At 41.1% G+C, this 18903-nt stretch overlaps 1 protein-coding gene and 1 non-coding gene across 9 annotated transcripts in view; one reads left to right on the forward strand and one right to left on the reverse strand.

Moving 5' to 3' along the window:
• Rgs6 (regulator of G protein signaling 6) overlaps positions 1-18903 on the reverse strand; it is a 560849-nt gene that overhangs the window by 407676 nt on the left and 134270 nt on the right. The window lies entirely within an intron of this gene.
• LOC127688229 (small nucleolar RNA SNORA17) lies at positions 929-1057 on the forward strand. The gene has a single exon (XR_007978637.1). It is a non-coding gene; the product is annotated as a small nucleolar RNA SNORA17 (small nucleolar RNA).

Here is an 18903-nt window from a genome sequence, read left to right on the forward strand (position 1 = left end):
TAATACCTGGATCCTTCAGATGAAAAGGAGGGAATGATGCCAATTTCCAAAAGGCAAATGTAGGAAAGGAGTGTGGATCTAGATAAGTATCTCAGTTGGACAAGCATTTGTCCAGCATGCACAGAGTTCTAGGTTCAATTCCCAGCACCATATAACCCAGGATGGTGCCACACGATCACCCTAGAAGCTCAAGTACAGCCTGGGTTGTAGGAGAGAGGTGAGGCAGAGTAAGGGCAAAGCAAGTTACAAAGGAAACTTGTGAAGATGGTCAGATAGGGTACAACAAAAGGATAACTGGAATCTCTGAGGAAGAAGGATGAGCAAACCCAGGGACTATAGCATGGGCTCCTTTGCTGCCTTTGCTGCCATTGTCCTGGCTGACCCTATTCTATTCCCCAGTATGTTCTCTTCAGTCCTTACCAACTAATGTCAAATTCAAGGAACACCAAGTCCTGCAGCCTATACCTCACAACATGAACTGAGGCTGTCCCTCTAAGAAGCATGGTACCTGAATCACCTCCCTAGAGAACAATAATAATTTCCTAAGCAACAATAGGCCCTCTACAACTGGAGATCTAATAGACTTATACTGTGACCAGAACCATGTGGTTATGCATATAATCCCTCCCCTACCCCTGGAACTCCTGTCAGCATTCTATCCAGAGTTTGGCTGTGTCTCCACTATGCTACCAATGCTCTCCGATGATGCCAAAATCCAATAATTCTCTCAAGCTTCAACATCACAAGATGTTACCACTTTAGAGACAGTAGGTAAATCTGATCTGCTGGGAATCCTGGCATCGGACACTAGTAAAATTACATGACAAGTTTTTGTTTTCTTTTTGAAAGGTTCTACATTTTATTACTGGGCAACAACACCCCCAAATTTAAACGTGACCAAATCTCCAGGTTAAAAATATTGAGCTCCCCTTCCACTAGAGAAGTTAAAGGTGTGGCTGCTGTGTCACATGTGTGTCAATAGGTGGCAGAGAGGAGAGAGGCTATGCCTATGCTTAGTGTTCTGACCTATGAACATCTGAATGATTAGCCTAACATTCCCTGAAAAGATCAAGTGGAGATGACCTGCCAGTGCCATGCAGGCCCAGACTGGCTCCTAGCACAGGGAGCAAACCAGAGACTAGAAGAGCACCACCTGGAAGGTTAGGCTCTGAGGCAGGAGTGAGTCCAAGATGACCATCAGATAATGTGAACCATGAGACAGGGTCTGAGATGATCACCAGTCTAGCACCATGCATGCCTGGAGTGGGACAGACCACACCCAAGATGACAACTGCCTAAGTGGAGCATAGCGCTCTTGAGACCACTCCAGAGAGGATCCCAGACAACGGAAGACTCTAAGTTTTCTCTAAAACATCTTCGAGAGAATGAATGTCTGATACCCAGGTGGTCAGTGACATTTATATAAACAGGTTGGTGAGATAAAGTATTAAAAAAACTGAGAAGTAACACCCAGGGCTAATGAGAAGAGAGTGTAGCATAGAGTAACTATTGTCGGATAACAGAATAGGTAAGACCAAGAACTGTTCGAGGGTAGAAATGGGCAGGGCATGTGTACAGTTTTAACTCTGTTTTAGAAATACTTGGTGATGGTAGCAGTACTCTGTGGCTAATGTGCAATACAGCAAAGAAGCAGTAAAGAGGCATCCTCATGAGCATCTTCATGTCCTAGAGGACAGGGTTCTAAGAATGAAGAGGAGGTGCATGTGTAAGTCAGATGACGTTCCTGACCCTGCGATTGCCCCACTCTGTTTCTGTCTGCTGTCAATCAAATGCTTCTCTTCTTATTTGAACAAACTGTATTCACACCTTCCTTATATTGCAGCTCACATTTTGCTGGTTTTAATGGTTAACTCATTTTTAGCTCTCCCCCTAAATTCAGTCTCCTTTTTAGTTGAAAACTCAAACAGACTTTTTAAAAAAAAAAAAAGTTATACATCATATATACTTTATCTTTTACATCAGGGTTTGAGTCCTGAAAATCCAGATTCTCTAAAAAATCTAGCTATTTCTTAAGTTTTTATCAACTAGTTTTCCAACTAGAAACCATGGGCATATCTACAAACATCATCATTTAAACATCAGTTTGTTTCATCTAAGTATTTAATCTTTTAAAAACCCCAGGAATATAGCTATACTGTTAGATTGCTTGCCTAGCATGCACGAAGCCCTAAGTTCAAGCCTCAGCAATAAATAAACCAGCTGCTATGGTGCATGCTAGCACTAGAAAAATGAAGGCATGAAGATAAGGACTTCAAGGTCATTGTTGGCTACATAAATAATTCAAGATGTCCTCCCTGGACCAATAGCATAGCCATAACCCAAGCACTTGTTTAAAATGCAGATCTGGTATTGGGGCTGTGGATATAGTTCAGTGGTCAAGCATTTGCCTAGCATTCATGAGGTCCTGAGTTCAGTGCCCAGTACCTCAAAATATTAATTAATTAATTAATAATTAGAATAAAATAAATTGCATAATCTTGAATTCCACACCAGACCTGGTAGACAGCATCCAAACAAGGTCTCAGGTCACTACTTACAATTGTGTAACCAAGAACTTATAGGTAACTTCGGTGTTCCATCTGTGTTTATTGTCCACTGGACACCAAGTGGCATCATGCTAACCAATGTAGACTTAAGAAATGGAAACATAGTCAGACTAGACAGCTAACAATGTTTTCATCCTATAGGAAGATTGAAAACTACCATTGCCCAGTGTAGAAGCAGAGGGACTACAGTTGCCCAAATAGTGAAAGCTCTGGAGGAGCAAAGGCCATGGTGATTTGAGTCTGGACCTACTTTTTATTAGCACAATGAACATCACATCACTCCTGCTGTTGAAATTAATTAATTAATTAATTAATTAAGGCTTTTGAAATCCCCTGTAATCATTAAGTCTGCATTGTTAAAACTCCATTTTTATCTTTCTAAGTCTACAGATGCATAGAAGCTATGAGCGAGTACAGTTTGCGTATACACAGCTTTATTTGGTAAAAATCTTCATAACAGTGTTAAAAAAAATGTAAAGCAACATCATACACCTGCTTTCCTTCTAAATGGAAAGTTGGAAAACACCACCATGGAAAGAATCAAGGATCCAGATTTTGACAGAGAGGAAAAGACAATCTGGGAGCCGGAGAACTGGTAGGAGCATACATCAGAGGAGCAGATGTAAGTGAGGTCATCTGCGGGGACAAAAGAAATGGCTTCACCACCTCACAGCCTGCCTGGGACAGCAGAGAGCCTGTAAAGGGAAATGCTAAATATAGACTCCTCTTCCCATATCACTTCAAAAAGCAAAATAAAAGATGCCCAATCTCCATAGAAACACCAACAAAGACAGGAACAGCAGCAGCAGCAGCAGCAACAACAACAGGAAAAGCAGCAGCAATGGTGTGGGCTCGGACATTCTTCTAAATACCTTGCCAACATTAATTTATTTCTTTCCTAGTCACTTGTTTTCAGGCAGTTTTGGCAAAGATGGCAAAGTGCAGCCATCTTTGCACTCCCAAAGGTTGAGATTACAGGCATGGGGCCATTAACTTGTTACACTCAATGAATAACCATGTCTCTCATTTGGTGAGCTGTAAAAATGTTGATGACAATGACTCTTCTCACAAGTGACCCCTGTCTCTTCACCCTTACCCCTAGGCTGGCCTTAATGACCAGATATGACCAAAGGAGTATGGCTAAAGTGATAAGAAACGAATCTCGGGCATTACAAGCTACTTATTGGCTAATATCTATTTATCAGGGAGTACATATCATGTGTGTTCTTTTGTAACTGGGTTATATCACTCAGCATGATATTTTCCAGTTCCATCCATTTGCCTGAGAATTTCATGAAGTCATTGTTTTTAATAGCTGAGTAGTATTCTATTGTACTACATTTTCTGTACCCATTCCTCTGTTGAAGGATATCTGGGTTCTTACCAGCTTCTGGCTATTATAAATAGGGCTGTGATGAACATAGTGGAGCATGTGTCTTTATTACATGTTGGAGCATCTTCTGGGTATATGCCCAGGAGTGATATAGCTGGGTCCTCAATAGTACTATGTCCAATTTTCTGAGGGACTTCCAGACTGACTTCTAGAGTGGTTGTACCAGCTTGCAATCCCACCAGCAATGGAGGAATGTTCCTATTTCTCCATATCGCCCAGCATCTGCTGTCACCTGAGTTTTTCATTTTAGCCACTCTTACTGCTGTGACGTAGAATCCCAGGGTGGTTTTGATTTGCATTTCCCTGATGACTAAGGATGTTGAACATTTCTTTAGGTGCTCCTCAGACTTTCAAGTTTCCTCAGTTGAGAATTCTCTTTTTAGCTCTGTACCCCATTTTTAATATGGCTATTTGGTTCTCTGAAGTATAACTTCTTGAGTTTTTTGTATATATTGAATATTAGACCTCTATCAGATGTGAGATTGATAAAGATCTTTTCCCAGTGTGTTGGTTGATGTCTTGTCCTATTGACAGTGTCATTTGCTTTACAGAGCTTTGCAATTTTATGGTGTCCTATTTGTGATTTTTTGAACTTAGAGCCATTGGTGTTCTGCTCAGGAACTTTTCCCCTGTGCCCATGTGTTAGAGACTTTTCTCCCACTTTCTCTTCTATTAGATTCAGTATATCTGGTTTTATGTGGAGGTCCTTGATCCACTTGGACTTGATCTTTGTATAGGAAGATAAAAATGGATGAATTTGCATTCTTCCTCATGCTGACTGCCAGTTGAACCAGCACCAATTCTTGAAAATGCTGTCTTTTATCCACTGGATGGTTTTAGCTCTTTTGTCAAAGATCAAGTGACCATAGGTGTGTGGGTTCATTTCTTGATCTCCAATTCTATTCCATTGATCTACCTGCCTGTCACTGTGCCAATGCCATACAGTTTTTATCACTATTGCTCTGTAATATAGCTTGAGATCAAAGATACTGATTCCCCTGGAAGTTCCTTTATTGTTAAGAATAGTTTTTGCTATTCTGGGCTTTTTGTTATTCCAAATGAATTTGAGAATTGCTCTTTATATTTCTATGAAGAATTGAGTTGGAATTTTGATGAGGATTGCATTGAATCTGTAGATTGCTTTCAGCAAGATGGCCATTTTTACTATATTAATCCTGCCATCCACGAGCATGGGAAATCTTTCTATCTTCTGAGGTCTTCGATTTCTTTCTTCAGAGACTTGAAGTTCTTGTGATACAAATTTTTCACTTGTTTGGTTAGAGTCACACCAAGAAACTTTATATTGTTTTTGTGGCTATTGTGAAGGATGTTGTTTCCCTAATTTCTTTTTCAGCCTGTTTATTCTTTGAATATAGGAAGATTACTGGTTTCTTTAATTTTATGTCCTGCCACTTTGCTGAAGTAGTTTATCAGCTGTAAGAGTTTTCTGGTGGAGTTTTTGGGGTCACTTAAGTATACTATAATATCATCTGCAAAGAGTGACATTTTGACTTCTTCCTTTCCAATTTATATCCCTTTGACCTCCTTTTGTTGTCTAATTGCTCTTGCTAGAACTTCAAGTCCTATATTGAATATAGAGGGAGAGAGGAAGCCTTGTCTAGTCCCTGATTTTACTGGAATTGCCTCAAGTTTCTCTCCATTTAGTTTGATGTTGGCTACTGGTTTGCTGTATATTGCTTTTTCTATGTTTAGGTATGGGCCTAAACTCCTAATCTTTCCAAGACTTGTATCATGAAAGGGTGTTGGATTTTATCAAATGCTTTTTCAGCATCTAATGAAATGATTATGTTTTTTTTCTTTGAGTTTGATTATGTAGTGGATTACATTGATAGATTTCTGTATATTGAACCATTCCTGCACCCCTGGGATAAAGCCTACTTGATCATGGTGAATTATCATTTCATGTGTTTTTTGATTCAGTTTGGAGAATTTTATTGAGTATTTTTGCATCAATAATCATAAGGGAAATTGGTCTGAAGCTCTCTTTTTTTGTTGGGTCTTTGTGAGGTTTTGGTATCAGCCTAACTGTGGCTTCACAGAACGAATTGGGTAGTGTTCCTTCTGTTTCTATTTTGTGGAATAGTTTGAAGAGTATTGGTATTAGGTCTTCTTTGAAGGTCTGGTAGAATTCTGCACTAAACTCATCTGGTCCTGGGCTATTTTTGGTTAGGAGACTTTTAATGAATGCTATTTCTTTAGAGCTTATGGGACTGTTTAGACAGTTTATCTGATCCTGATTTAACTTTGGTACCTGGTATCTGTCTGTAAAACTGTCCATTTCATCCCGATTTTCCAGTTGTGTTGAGTATAGGCTTTTGTAGTAGGATCTGATGGATTTTTTTTATTTCCTTGGTTTCTGTTGTTATATCTCCCTTTCCATTTCTGATTTTGTTAATTTGGATACTGCCTCTGTGCCCTCTGGTTAATCTGGGTTTAATCTATCTTGTTGATCTTCTCAAAGAACCAGCTCCTGGTTTGGTTGATTCATTGTATAGTTCTTTTTGTTTCTACTTCGTTGGGTTCAGCCCTGAGTTTGATTATTTCTTGCTGTCTACTCCTCTTGGGTGTATTTGCTTCTTTTTGTTCTAGAACTGTCAGGTGTGCTGTTAAGCTGTTAGTGTATGCTCTCTCCAGTTTCTTTTTGGAGACATTCAGAGCTATGAGTTTTCCTCTTAGCACTGCTTTCATTGTGTCCCATAAGTTTGGGTATGTTGTACCTTCATTTTCATTAAATTCTAAAAAGTCTTTAATTTCTTTATTTCTTCCTTGACCAAGTTAACATTGAGTACAGCGTTGTTCAGCTTCCTTGTGTATGTGTGCTTTCTGTTGTTTTTGTTGCTGTTCAAGACCAGCCTTAATCCATAGTGATATTATAGGAGGCATGGGATAATTTCAATTGTCTTATATTTGTTGAGGTCTGATTTGTTACTGATTATATGGTCAATTTTGGAGAAGGTACCAGGAGGTGCTGAGAAGGTACATTCTTTTGATTCAGGATGAAATGTTTAATAGATATCTTTTAAATCCATTTGGTCCATAGCTTCTGTTAGTTTTCATTGTGTCTCTGATTAGTTGTGTTTCCATGATCTGTCCATTGATGAGAGTAGGGTGTTGAAATTTCCCACTATTATTGTGTGAGATGTAATATATGCTTTGAGCTTTAGTTAAGCTTCTTTTATGAATGTGAGTGCCCTTGCATTTGGAACATCGATGTTGAGAATTGAGAATTCTTCTTGGTAGATTTTTCCTTTGATGGGTATGAAGTGTCCTTCCTTATCTTTTTTGATAACTTTTGGTTGACAGTTGATTGTATCCGATATTTGAATGGCTACTCCAGCTTGTTTATTGAGACCATTTGCTTGGACATTTATTTTCCAGACCTTTGCTCTGAGGTAGTGTTTGTCTTTGACACTGAGGTGCATTTCTTGTCTGCAGGAAAATGCTGGGTCCTATTTACCTATCTAGTCTTTTTATTGGGGAATTGAGTCCATTGATGTTAAGAGATATTAAGGAATAGGGATTATTGCTTCCTGTTATCTTTGATGTTATTTTTATGTTTGTTTGGCTATCTTCTTTTGGGTTTGTTAAAAGAAGATTACTTTTTTGCTTTTTCTAGAGTGTATTTTTCCTCCTTGTGTTGGCATTTTCTATCTATTATACTTTGTAGGGCTGGATTTTTGGAATGATATTGTGTAAATTTGGTTTTATCGTGGAATATCTTGGTTTCTACATCTAAGGTAATTGAGAGTTTTGCTGGTTATAGTAGTCTGGCCTGGCAGACTACTATATGGTGTTTTCTGAGGGTCTGTATGATATCTGCTCAGGATCTTCTAGCTTTCATAGTCTCGTTGAGAAGTCTGGTGTAATTCTGATAGGTCTGCCTTTATAGGTTACTTGACCTTTTTCTCTTACTGCTTTTCATATTCTTTCTTTGTTTTGTGTATTTGGTGTTTTGACTATTATGTAACTGGAGGAATTTCTTATCTGGTCCAATCTATTTGGAGTTCTGAAGGTTTCTTGTATGTTCATGGGCATCTCTTTCTTTAGGTTAGGAAAGTTTTCTTCTATAATTTTGTTGAAGATATTTACTGGCCCTTTAAGTTGGGAATCTTCATTCTCTTCTATACCTATAATCCTTAGGTTTGCTCTTCTCATTGTGTCCTGGAATTCTTGGAAGTTTTGGGTTAGGAGATTTTTGTCTTTTACATTTTTTGACTGTTGTGTCAATGTTTTCTATGGTATCTTCTGCACCTGAGATTCTCTCTTCTATCTCTTATATTCTGTTGGTGATGCCTGCATCTATGATTCCTGCTCTCTTTCCTAGGTTTTCTATCTCCAGAGTTGTCTCCGTTTGTGATTTTTTTTTATTGTTTCTATTTCCATTTTTAACTCCTGGATAGTTTTGTTCAATTTCTTCACCTGTTTGGTTGTGTAATTCTTTAAGGGATTTTTGTGTTTCTTTTAAGGGCTTCTACCTGTTTATCTGTGCTCCCTTGTATTTCTTTAAGAGAGTTATTTATGTCATTCTTAAAGTCCTCAATCATCATCATGAGATGTGATTTTAAATCTGAGTCTGCTTTTCTGGTGTGTTGGGGTATCCAGGGCTTGCAGTGGTTAGAGAACTGGGTTCTGATGATGCCAAGTAGCCTTGGCTTCTGTTGCTTTGGTTCTTGCCCTTGCCTTTGGCCATCTGGTTATCTCTTGTGTTAGCTGGTTTTGCTGTCTCTGACTGTGTCTTGTCCCTCCTACAAGCCTCTGTGTCAGTACTCCTGGGAGACCAGTTCTCTCTGGGAGGAATTTGGGTATGAGGAACTGTGGCACAGGATCAGCTCTAGGCACCGATGGAAACTGGAAGGCTCCTGTCCCAGGCTGCTTCTCAGTTCCCATGTCCTGAGGGTTCCAGGAGGGTCCCTCTGAGCAGCAGTGGTGGTTCTACCTGTGCTCACAGACTTGTCCACACTCCTGAGAGGCTAGCTCTCTCCCAGTGCTATTAGAATATCAAGCCCAGTGGCACAGGATCAGCTCTGGGCACACACTGAAATAGGAAGGCTCTGTACCCCATTTATTAGTAGGGTTATTTGGCCCTCTGGAGTCTAACTTCTTGATTTCTTTGTATATTTTGGATATTAGCCCTGTATTGGATGTAGGGTTGGTAAAGATTTTTCTTCCCAAACTGTTGGTTGTCATTTTATCCTATTGACAGTGTCCTTCTACTTACAGAGGCCTTTCAATTTTATGAGGTTCCACTTGTCAATTCTTGATCTTAGAGCATAAGCCATTGGTGTTCTGTTCAGGAAAATTTCCTGGATGCCAACGTTTCCCCTGTGTTTGAGATTTTTCCCCACTTTCTCTTCTATGTTTTTCTTATCTGGTTTTATGTGGAGGTCCATTGATCCACTTGGACTTGAACTTTGTACAAATAGATCAGAATGGGTCAATTTGCATTCTTCTACATGCTGACCACCAGCTGAACCAGCATCATTTGTTGAAAATTCTGTCTTTTTTCCACTGGATGATTTTGACTCCACCAACCAAAGAGTACATGGGGGATCAGGGGGACCCATGGATCCAGCTGGATATGTAGCAGAGGATTGCCTTATCTGGTATCACTGGGAAGGGAGCCCTTGGTCCTGTGGAGGCTTGATGACCCAGGATAGGGGAACACTAGGGCACTGAGGCAGGAGTGGGTGGGTGGGTGGGGAGGGGAGACCCTAATAGAGGCAGGAGGAGGAAGGAGGGGATGGGGGCTTGTGGAGGGGAAACTGGGAAAGGGGGATAACATTTGAAATGTAAATAAATAACATAACCAATAAAAAAAGACAAACGAATCTAGGCTTTGAATGGCTTGCTTGATTCTAGAACATTCCCAGGAACCTCTTCTCTACCATGGAACAAGCCCAAGCTTGCTTTACTGATTTCAGCCCGTTGGGAGGGTGAGAAGGGGTGTCCGTGATTTGATTTCTCTCAATGGAAATAGGACTTTCTGAGGCTCTTATTAATTAGGGAAAGCATCTTCTGACATCATATTTTGCACTAGCTTGCCATATGGACACAAATACACAGTTCAAGCAAGTGGGGACATGGAAACAGTTGGTTGAGTGACAAGGTGAGTATAGTTAATGATGATGAGAACATACACTAGGTGCCTTCAGGACAAAAAAAAATTGACAAGTACAGGGCTAAGGTATTTGTTAATTAGCTAGATTTACTATTCCACAATGTGTATTGATTTCAAAACATGTCACTTATGATATGCTGAACTTTACCTGTGGACTAAAGCTAAAAGAATTTTAAAGCAAACAAAAGACAAAGAGCAGCTGGTTTGGTTTTTGCTGCTGCTGGAAGAAAAGTGATGATGGAAAGTGGTTATTTTGTATGCTTTTAGGGAAGAAGACAAGAGTGCACAGAAGACATTAAGTTGCATACATAAGAAAGTGATTTTTCACCAAAACATTAATTTAACAATCATTTCCAAGTATTGAGGTTTTTGCTTTTCTTTCTAAGTAATACTTAAATATAGTATACGCCACACTTGATATTCAAATATCCCGACTAGAGTTTGGAGACATTTTGAGTGACTCAGGCTCCTGGTTCTCCTGGAGAAGGGAGGTCTCAAAAGACTGTAGTATGATTGGGGGAGGGGTTCCACAGACAGCAGGAAGCTCTGCAAGGATGAGCTGCCTCACCACAGCAGGGAAGACTACAAAGCGGAGAAAGCCCTTTACCCTCAGTTTGAAATAGTGGAGCTATGGAATCCTTCCTGAGATAGTTTGTACACAGTGTTCAACTTCGCGCAAAGAGCCAGGTCTTTCATTCTCCTTCCAAGCTTTATGACATTTTTGGCATCAGAATTCTCTGGAACATTTACAGCTTTAAATATTCTGTTCCACTGAACTACCAGACCTGTGATTTTGGGAACAAGAAGAATTTTAAGGCAATAATAATAATGATTTAGGGATCAGACAGTCTGACATTAAGTTACCAACTTTTAGTTAATAAAGTTAGTTAAAAGTAATTCACGGGTTTAAATGTTCCTTGTGACCAGGTATAGTGGTGTACATCTTTAATCCCAGCACTTGAGAGACTGATCTCTGAGAATTCAAGGCCAGCCTGGTCTACATGGTGAGTGCAAGGCCAGTCTGAGATACATAGTGAAACCCTGTCTCAAACAAACAAACAACAAAAAACAAACAGGTTGTGTTTTGCTTCATAAAAATATTTTTGCCATCTTCATTTATTTTTGTTTGGGTGTATGCCTATCAAATTTCATCAGGAATTGTTTCTGGTCTGCTTACAATGATTAATACTGATTGCCAACATGGCAGGATATACAATCACCTAGGAGGCTAGCCTCTGGGCATGCCTGTGAGGGCGGCTTTAGAGTGGGTTAACTGGGGTGGAAAGCCCCATCCTAAACATAGTCAGCACTATTGTATGGGCTGGGCTCTAAGGCTACATCGAAAGTAGAAAGTAAGCTGAGCATCCTCATGCTCCTCTTCCTCATGCTCCTCCTCCTCCTCCTTCTCCTCCTCCTCCTCTTCCTCCTCCTCCTCCTTCTTCCTCTCTCTCTCTCTCTCTCTCTCTCTCTCTTCCCCCCCTTTCCTGGTGTGAGCACAACATGCTCCCAGCATCATCCCACTGAGATGGACTGTATCCCTTGAAACTGTGAGCCAAAATAAACCCTTCCTTCCTTAATCTGCTCTTGTCTGTCATTTTGCCATAGTACTGAGAAAATCAATTCATGACTTACTCCATGGTCAGGGATACTACACGACACCAGACACTGTACGGTTGATCCATCCCATGATCTTGAATGTCAGTTACTGATCTATGAAGTAGAAATGGGAATATTGACCTTGTATAGTTCTGTGACTGACCCAAACCTTGATTCCACTAATCAGCACTTAGTAGGCCAACAGGAAAATATATAGCAAAGCCTCTTGCTCTCTCCATGTCAGCGAGGTCAATTCTGAGATTTCAAAGGCTTCCTTTTGAACTCTTGGCTTTGATTTTCTTTCATTTTACTTGCTCATATTTCTTGTGTATCTAGTCATAATTTTATGTAAATCTGTTTGGGTAAAGTGACAGAAGAAAAACAAATAGGGAGTGGATAGAAAACTAGCAGCAGCCATTGACTCAGGAGTTGGAATCTTTCCCAACTGAGGAAGGGAACCTTCTAAAGAAGGATGATGTCATTGAATAGTGTGCTTTCAAAAGTACAGAGTCATAAACAGACACATAGAGGACTTGACACAACCTTCTTTCCAACTACACCAGACCAGGTGACTAAGAAAATCACTTCTTATGTAGGGCTATCTCCTCCCAAGCCTTGTAGAAGGCAATCCTGAAGCAGTGGAAAGTGACCATCTTTTGCCACATGAGTTCCTCTGCAGCTGATCATGTCTTCAGCCTGTACACAATAAGGTTGGTCATAGCCCAGAGGTCGACTACAGCTATGCAGCTAGAGGGGAAATAACTGAGAGGAAGATGGGCAGAAATACATTTGGTGGGGGGGGGGCAAGAGAATACATTGGTCTACCATAATTTACTTTCCCACCATTCTAGTCTTAAGTCCACGCACAGGGTCCTGGTAGGGACAGATTCTGCTGAGGTCTTGCTCCCTCACTCAAAGATGGCTACCATGTGGTCCATCATGAAGGCCTCACATCATCCTAATCTAAGTGTCCCTATAGCCTTTCATTCAAATATCATCACATTTGGGGGTATCACTTCCTCACACAAGTCTAGGGGAATCATAAGCATGTGCCAGAGAAGGAGCTTGGGAACAAAGAGGAAACACATTCAGAGGTTACCTGTCAAGACCTGACTTCATTTGGGACAGCGCCCCCTTCTGACGCAGCAAGTCCTGTGCTGTGAAGAAAGGCAAAGCATCCAAGGCAAACAGCCCAGACTCAGGCTCAGGAGCACAGTGCCTCCTGTCTACAGCTTGCAGGCACTGCTGAGATAACTTTTCAGTCCTCCAAATAGTAAATATTGCCTTAATAGTATTTATTGTGCCAGATACTCACAAGGAAAGTAAATCAGTAAATGAAATGAAATCAGAAAGCTTGAAATGGCATAGAGCCAGAATCATAATGAACACCAAAAATGGAGTCGATGCTGAAAGGACCTGGAGACATTTGGGAGGTGGAGCAAAAGGTTGTGTGACAGAAAAGTGAAAGGAGAATGGAAGGGAACACAGAGAGAAAAAAGAAGATGGGTGTCTTACCTAGGGTTTTATTGCTCTGAAGAGACACAATGACCAAGGCGTCTTATAAAGGAAACTCCTGGGCATATACCCAAAAGATTCCCCAGCATGTAATAAGGATGCATGTTCATAGCAGCCCTATTTATAATTGCCAGAAGGTGGAAAGAACCCAGGTATCCCTCAACAGAAGAGTGGATGCAAAAAATGTGGTATATATACACAATGGAGTACTATTCAGCCATTAGAAACAATGAATTCATGAAATTCTTAGGCAAATGGATGGAGCTGGAGAACATCATACTAAGTGAGGTAACCCAGACTCAAAAGATGAATCATGGTATGCACTCACTAATAAGTGGATATTAACCTAGAAAACTGGAATACCCAAAACATAATCCACACATCAAATGAGGTACAAGAAGAACGGAGGAGTGGCCCCTTGTTCTGGAAAGACTCAGTGAAGCAGTATAGAACAAAATCAGAACAGGGAAGTGGGAAGGGTTGGGTGGGAAAACAGGGGGAGGGAAGGGGACTGATGGGACTTTCGGGGAGTGGGGGTCCAGAAAAGGGGAAATCATTTGAAATGTAAATAAATATATCAATAAATTAAAAAAAATAAAAAAAATAAAAAAAGGGAACCACAAAAAAATAAAGGAAAACATTTAATTGGGGGAAGACTTACAGTTTCAGAGGTTCTGTTCATTATCATCATGGGAGAAAGCTTGGCAGCACACAGGAAGACATGATTCTAGGAGATCTGGGAGTTCTATAGCTTGATCCGAAGGCAACCAGGAGGAGACTGGAATTCCACACTGGGGAGTGCTTAAGCACAGGAGACCTCAAAGCCCACTACATAGTGACACAATTCCTCCAATGAGGCCATACCTAATTCACTAGGGCCACACTTCCTAATAGTGCCACTCCTATGGCCAACCATTCAAACACATGAATCTATGGGGGTCAAACCTATCCAAATCACCACAGTGGGGAAATGGGTGGAACAACAAAAAGTAGATTTTGTTTGAAAAAAAAATCCCATGATGAGACCTAATCCTTTGTAAACAAACAAATGATAGATAGATAGATAGATGATAGATAGACAGATCTGACCATATTTATTGTTTGTTTATTGTTACACTAAAATGGAAGCTCCAACTGTCATATCTGGCCACAGATGAGAAGAATCTATGTATAGTAATCAATAAATATCAACACAAGCTCCCAATCTCCATTGGCTTTAAATCAATTGGTTGGAACTGAAATCTAGATATTTACTGGTAAGTGGTAGGAAGGAATGCTACGTACTAGCAGATAGATTCATTTAACCAGCAAATACATATTGAGTAACTAAGAAATTCATGTAAAGAACATGTATTACTTATAAGGCAAGCTAGGAAGAGAGGTCTTACAGTAGCCTTTAAACACCTTTACCTCATGAGTCTTCACTCCCTCCCTATCATCCCTTGTGTTCTTGTTGCTTTTCCACTTATACAAACTTCACAACCCTCTCAAACCGACCCTTATTATGCCATTTCTATAGCTCCAGACCCATGCACCTCTCTCCTCCATAATAACACTTTCAAATAATCTCCTTGCCTCTTGTTGAAGCTCACTTGGCCACTCTCTGCTTGTCTGCATACTCCAGTTCTGAGAAATAGAAGTCCAGCCTGACTCCAGTATACCTGTGCTGAGGCTCCCCTTACAAGTTCCCATCCTTAACAGGGTAACACTTTCTATGCTGCTTCTGTCTCTGAGACAAGAGTTTAGGGTTTGCTTGCTGGGGAGGGTCCAAACACCCAGTTTCTACCCTGCCCAGCCATCTCCAGTGAGCACTCCATGGTTTGAGACACAGAGAGACTCCAAGAGAACAAGTCTGACTGGTATATACTGTTTTTTACTGTGAGGTTTTCTGCCAAGCAGACAGCCATTGGTGATGCAGCAAACTGGTAGCTAGAAGACTCCACCTAAACTGAACCACTAGGAACCTATTAAGAAGCTTGTTTGGAACACTGCTCAGAGGGATGCCCTGGCATTGCTAATGATACACCAGTGGGGGAGTTACTGAACCCACGTTAGCCTCCATGCAGACATCTATAAAGTGGGGGCTGGAGAAGGCTTAGTCAGCAAAGTGCTTGTGTCACAGCATTGAAGGCCTGAGTCAGAGCCCTTGCAATGCACAGGTGCAGCCGCATGCATGTACCTGACAGCCAGAATCACAAGATGGGAGATGGAGATAGGAGAACCAATGGGAAAGCTCTGGAGCCAGTCAACCCAGCCTATGAGACAAAGTTCCAGGCCACCGAGAGACTCTGTCTCAAACAAAATGGTGGGCTGATACCCCACTTGTTCTCTGTGATGGGTGGATAGTATTGACTGTCAATTGGACAGGATCTAGGATCATCTCAGAGGCTAGCCTCTGGGCCATGTCTGTGAAGAATTACCTTGATTAGGTTAGGCTCTGTGAATGCCTGTGAGAGACTATCTTGATTAAGTTGTCTGACATGGAAAGAACCATGGGTAGTACCATTCCCTATGCTGGAGTGTTCAGCTAATAAGAAGGAAAGGGCAAGCCAAACACTAGGAACCATCATAGTCTGCTTCCTGAAGCTGCAATGGATGCAGCTGCCTCAAGCTCCTGCCGCCAGAGTTCCATGCCCTTATAAACAATGAGGCAAAATAATCTCTTTCTTTTTTTGAATTTTTTTTGTGGGGGTCAGGTTATCTATCACAGTAACAGGAAAAGTAACTGAGACATGTGTTGATAGCCACAAATGTGCTGTACATGGGCATACCCACAGGCACCCTATCACCAAGACACATAAGCACACAGAAAGATGGAATAAAACATATCCTCCCCTTAAACTGGAAATTACTGATGCTCAACAAACTTAGCCAAGACTACTATGCTAATTGTCACTCTTGTCACTTTCTTAAGGAGGAATATGCCCAAAGACAATGTCCTACCTACCTGTCCTACCTGTCTTAGCTAGGGTTACCATGGCTGTGATGACCAAAGCAACTTGGGAAGGAAAGGGTCCATTGGGTTTATGCTTTCTCATCACTGTTTATCACCAAAGGAAGTCAGGACAGGAACCTGAACAGGGCAGGAACCTGGAGGCAGGAGCTGATGCAGAGGCCATGGAGGGGATGCTGCTTACTGACTTGCTCTTCATGGCTTACTCAGCCTACTTTCTTATAGAACCAGGACCACCAGTCCAGGGTTAGCACTACCCATAGTGGGTTGGGCCCTCTCCCAGCAATCTCTAATTAAGAAAATGTCCTACGGATTTGTCTACAGCCCAATCTTCTGGGGGCATTTTCTTAATTGAGGTTCTCTCCTCTACTATGAATTTTTAGCTTGTGTTAAGTTGATATAAAACTAGTCTGCACACCTGACCCCAGTCAACCTGACATACAAACATACCACTTTACAGTTAGAACCTTTCCTTTATCCCCAAGATGACATGTTGATATTAAAATTACTATCTAAACATAAATAACCTTAAAAGTCCTTCATTCTTTACAAAATCAAATGCATCAAAATTCGGTCTTTTTAACAATAAAAATCTTAGCTGAGCAGTGGTGGCATGCACTTTCAATCCCAGCATTCAGGAGGCAGAGACAGTCAGATCTCCAAGTTTGAGGCCAGCCTGGTCTACATTCTGAGTTCCAGGATAGCCAGGGCTACACAGAGAAACCATGTTTTAAAAAAGCCAGTGTGTGTGTGTGTGTGTGTGTGTGTGTGTGTGTGTGTAAATTCAAAGTCTCCCAATTGTGGGTTCCTGTAAAATCAAAATTAAAATTAAGTTAAATACTTTCTTACTTTAAGAGGGAAGAACCAGACATAGTCACAATCTGAACAAAGCAAGACCACACTCGAACCATGAAATAACTTGGTGTCCAATATCTGGGGTTCATTTACAATCTTCTGAACTCCTCCAAAGGCCAAGGCCACTTCTCCGGCTCTGGCCACTGCACCCCATGCAGCTTGTCTTCTAGAGTCCGGCTGGATCTGTTCACCACTGCTGCCATTCTTGGTGGTCATGCCATGATCCTGGCATCTCCAAAACACTGGGAGGTTCTAATGCAACCGGGCTGAAATTTCACCAGTAGCCCCTCCTAGGCACCTTTCATGGTGCCAAGCCTCAACTACTCCTCATGGCCCCTTCAGTGCTGAGGCTTCTGCTGCTACTGAAGCTGCACCACAGCAATGGTCCTCCACAGTGTGCCTCAGCTGCTCTCCATGACCCTTCATGCTTTCAAAACCAGTGCTACCTGGGTACTTCTTATACTACCAAGCTCAGCTGTCAGCACAAGGTGCAACCTTGGCCTCTTCTGGAATACAGCATGTGTGTGCTAACCCTGAGGAAACACTTTCAAGAAGATTTCACTTCAATGATACTGGTATCTTAATCACCACTCATTTCTCAGCTCTAGTTAACTAGCATCAATTGACCCAGTAAAACAAAGATTTCACTTCAATGGTGACAGTCTCTTCTTGAATCATGGCTGACTCTCAGCTCCAGCTGATCAGAATCATAGAATCTTAATTCATATAGGCAACCACCCCAATAGTCTTTAAGTAACCCTCAAATTTCCCTCTGAAACTTCACAAGCCAGGCCTCCATTCTCTGTGTTTTTCTCAGCATTCTTTTCTTCCAAGCAAGAACAGCTCAACAGGCTTTGAATGTTCAACAATCTTTGAATGCTCAATGGTTTTCCTTACCCACAGTTCCAAAATTCTGCAATCCTCCCCAAAAAACAACCTGATTAGGTTTGTCACAGAAATACTCCACTCCCATTACCAATCTCTGTCCTAGTGAAGGTTACTGTTGCTGTGATGAAGCATCATGACCAAAGCAACATGTGGAGGAAAGGGTTTCCTGGGATTATGTTTCCTCATCATTGTCATTGAAGGAAGTCAAGACAGGAATTCAAACAAGGCAGGAACCTGGAGACCGGAACTGATGCAGAGGCCATGAAGGGGTGTTGCTTACTGGCTCAATCCCTGTGGCTTTCTCAGTCTACTTATTTATAGAATCAGGACCACCTGTCTAGGGTAAGCCAATCTACAATCAGCTTGACCCTCCCTCATCAGTCACTAAGAAATTACCCCATCGAATTTCCTACAGTTTGACCTTCTGGAGACACAACCTTAATTGAGGTTCTCTCCTCTACAATGACCTTTAGCTTGTGTCAACTTGACATACAACTATCTAGCACACCATCCAAAACCACAGGAAGAATGGAGAGGGTTCCTCACACACAAATATAGGTCCCAACCTATATCTGGAGAAGGAACAGCCACCAAGATTGGTCTGGAATATATTGACTTGGTCAAGGAGACCAACTATGCAAAAACAGTAGGCTTTGCATCGCCTCTGTCATGTACAAACGTATGGTGCTACTTTTAAATGTTAACATGCATGCCATTTTCACAGCTAAAACTGTCATAAATCCATCACATCTCTGGGTTTAGTATAATCAAATAATCGTTTGCACCATAAATTTCACATCTAAGACAACAACTAAAAGCATTTAGCTGTATTTATTCCCCACCTTTTCCTTATCCTTTTCTTATTTACATCATTTTGACCACAGTGTACAATTTCCTAATTTTCAAGGATCTGAGCATGTTCAGATCCCTCTACTGACTTCAACATTATTTAACTGTCCCATAACATTGTATGAATCTACGTAAGCATGCACCTATA

Source organism: Apodemus sylvaticus, chromosome 6 (assembly GCF_947179515.1).
Source record: "Apodemus sylvaticus chromosome 6, mApoSyl1.1, whole genome shotgun sequence".
In the NCBI taxonomy this organism is placed as follows: Eukaryota; Metazoa; Chordata; class Mammalia; order Rodentia; family Muridae; genus Apodemus; species Apodemus sylvaticus.